Here is a 3409-nt window from a genome sequence, read left to right on the forward strand (position 1 = left end):
AAATGTGTGCATCATACCTGACACCTAAATGATCACTTTACAGTCAGTTTTATGACTGTCATTCTCTTCAAATGCTATTGAAGTCAGAAACGTGTATAACGTTACCAATGTTGTGTGTAACTTTAGAGACGGTCCCTAAATTCGCCAGCGTTATGCCAGTCATATCAGATGCGCTGTGGTTCTGCTGTGTGTTTTACAACTATTTTCGCTGCTGAAATAGAACAAAAACAGTCCAACACAGTATGTTGAGTGAATCTCCTGCGTACATCGCACGTTTATCTCTGCTTTGAGTGCAGATTTCAGCGAGTGAGCGCGGCGCGCGCTCTGAACGCCTCTGATTATGAGACTTTGCATTCATAAACTCAATATAAACACGTGTGAGTGGTTATAATGCGCAACGCGATTATAACAGACGGCTTTTGAGAAGACTAAGTTCAACAGCCAGAGTGACTAGTGTGCAGCCGAAATAACGTTATACCCGCAAATGGCGGTTGTTAATGTTAAGCCCTGAATATTATCCCTTAAAATGTCACCCTAGTCTTGTCTGCATTTGTTCGTTCGCTTCACGTTATTATTTGCCAGACGTAGTTTTGGTATTGAGGTCAAAGTCCACTTGCCTTGCGTTCGTAGTTTTGAAGTGTTCCCCTATTACAGCGACTTTCTTCTGGCATGTTCTGCAGACAAGGTGACCATCTTAGAGTTTCCCTCAGGACTTTTGTAAAAGCCAAAATATGACCACACCTCAGATTTGGTCCTTTTAGAGGCTGAACAATCTCCCGAGTGCTGTCACTGCCTTCTGCCATTTCTTCTCATTCAAAAACAGCGGTGCGCTGCGTCAGACTGACGCTGACCGGACAAGATTTACCGCGAGTTTTCACAATCGTGATAATCACGCGGTTTTAATGATAATTAAATTTTATACGATATTACTAACCGTCACTAAATTTTATCGTGGTTTATCGTGAAACCGGTAATCGTTTCATCCCTAGTTGGAATTTACTTGTTAATAAAGTAATGTGATAAAATGTCAACCCTGTTGTCTGTTTCTGTATTTTGCTTAATATATTTATGTTTTTAGTCATTTTTGTCTTTTGGACAATTGTTACTACAATTTAAAATATTTAATTGGACCAACCACACAGTTTCACTGTAAAACATTTCTCCAATTCAAAATTTTCTAGTGACTGATCACATCTAAATTTTTTAGTTGGCCAAATTGAAATTTTAGTTTAGTACTTTATTTAAGTTGGCCAAAATTTTTGATGTGACCAGTCACTAGAAAATTTTGAGTAAAATTTTTTACAGTGTATGTAATTATTAACTATCTCCAGTACGGAACGATATAGCCTAATTGCAACAAAAGGTTAAAACAGAATGATTAAATGTGTGACTAACTATTAAATATAAGACCAAACAACCAATTGACATTCTATCCTAAATTCGACACTATGATAAATGGAGTCAGATAAAGAATATTATAATCAAATCCATTCTACCCAGCTGGAGACACGAAAGAGTCGCTATCGTTACCGTTCATTGGAGCGATTTCAGCGGCCTTACACACACACACACGCGACCTGGCTTTAGTCTGCAGTGACCCTGATTCAAAATAATCTTTCTTTCATGTTCTTTGTTTCATCACACAGCTTCCAGGCAAAATGTTAAGACATTGTGTTTTGAGACTTTGATGTTCTCACAGATGCAGGCGAAAATGTACAAATATAGATGTTATAGCACAAACAAATATAAATGCCTCACAGTGCCTGTCATTCATTTTATGGCAGCACAATGGCAAAGAAGCTCTCTGTGCATGATGTTCTTCATCAGATCATTGATCAAGAAAATAGTGAGGAGGAGGCAATGCAGGGTGAAGGTGCATTAGAAGAAGAAGGCTCCACTGAGCAAGCTCAAGACCTTGAAACAACAGATGAGCAGCAATCTTCTGATGATGAGCTTATGGTTACATTCTGGTCGAAAAATGGAACTTTGTCCTGGTCTTCATTCCCACCTGAGGCAACATTAATCCGTTTGAATTGAAATAGAAACACAAAACCAGTCCTAAGTGAAAGAAAACCAGTTGACAAAAAGATTGAATCCAATATTTGGTGATAATATAGCATAATGAGAGATTTAGAAGCAATTTTTTGTAGGCCGGTCATTTTTGAAGTAATTATACACTGTGTGAACAAAGTCACTTAGTTTCAGTCCAATGCGATAACATTAACTAGTATTTTTGGGAAAAAGAAAATCTTCTCCATGTCAAAATGACCCGAACACAACATGAGGTAGGGTTGAGATTTAGTTTAGGGTTAGTTGCATGTAATTATTACTGTAGTAATTCTTTATCGTAAGTTATGTATTTTGTTTGTTTTTGTTTTATTGTGTTCTTGTAAAACACTTCGTAACCTTGTTTTGAAAGGTGCCATGTAAATATAAATGTACCGTGTAACAAGGACACTGTAAAATAAAGTGTTACCCAATTCTGTTATGTAATTTTTGTGCTTGCTGGATTTTTACAGGCTTTAATGTGGTAATAATTGATTCACCAAAAGATAAGGGTGTGACCACGCTTTTCATCTCACTTTGTGTTTTTTTAAGATGAGATGTTGTAATTACAGGATTCTGCTCAGAGGAATTCAGCTTTGTTCTCAGGAAATGATATTTTGGCTCCATTTGCAGTGATCACTGTGAACATAACGTCTTGTTGTTTATACTTTTTGTTTTTCATTAAAAGGTTCTCGGTCACCTCCCTGAATAAGGCCCTTCTTCCCCAATTGCTCAGTTTGGCCGGGCGGCCAACTCTAGGAAGAGTCCTGGTGATTCTTTATCTTTCCCCAGAAAAAAATGCTATACTGTAAAGCCCAGTCGAAGTCGATGCACATATTGTGTTAATATTACCAGAAATTGCTGCAAATATAGTGAAACTGCTGTCTGTCCTGCTTAATCCTATTCAAACAGATTGACAACGCGGAGTTGTTTGGAACTATTGAGAGCTCCATGAAACGCGTGACGGCGAGATCAAACAGTGTCGCAACTCTCTTTTTCTATGGCTCTGGAGACACTGAATCATCAGACAAGTCGTTTGAGAATCATTGAAAAATGTGGGGATGTGCAATGTATATTATGAGAAAATGAAAGTGTTTTCTAAACCTGTTGTAGGAGATATGCGAAACAAAATTAGGAGCCTTTAAACACCTTGTACGAACCCTGCGCAAAGTTTCTCGGGGAAACGCAAAAGCATTGAAATATAATTTTCCCTCCCATGTCATATTTTTTCCTTCACCTTGTCCCTTGTAATGTTCACACAATTATCAAATCTCACGCCATTCTGACTTTTGTTTCTCAGAATTGCGAGATATAAACTCGCAATTGCAAATTATAAAGTCCGAATTGTGAGATAAAAAGACAA

This window comes from Gobio gobio (assembly GCF_949357685.1).
Source record: "Gobio gobio genome assembly, chromosome: 6".
Taxonomy (NCBI): Eukaryota; Metazoa; Chordata; class Actinopteri; order Cypriniformes; family Gobionidae; genus Gobio; species Gobio gobio.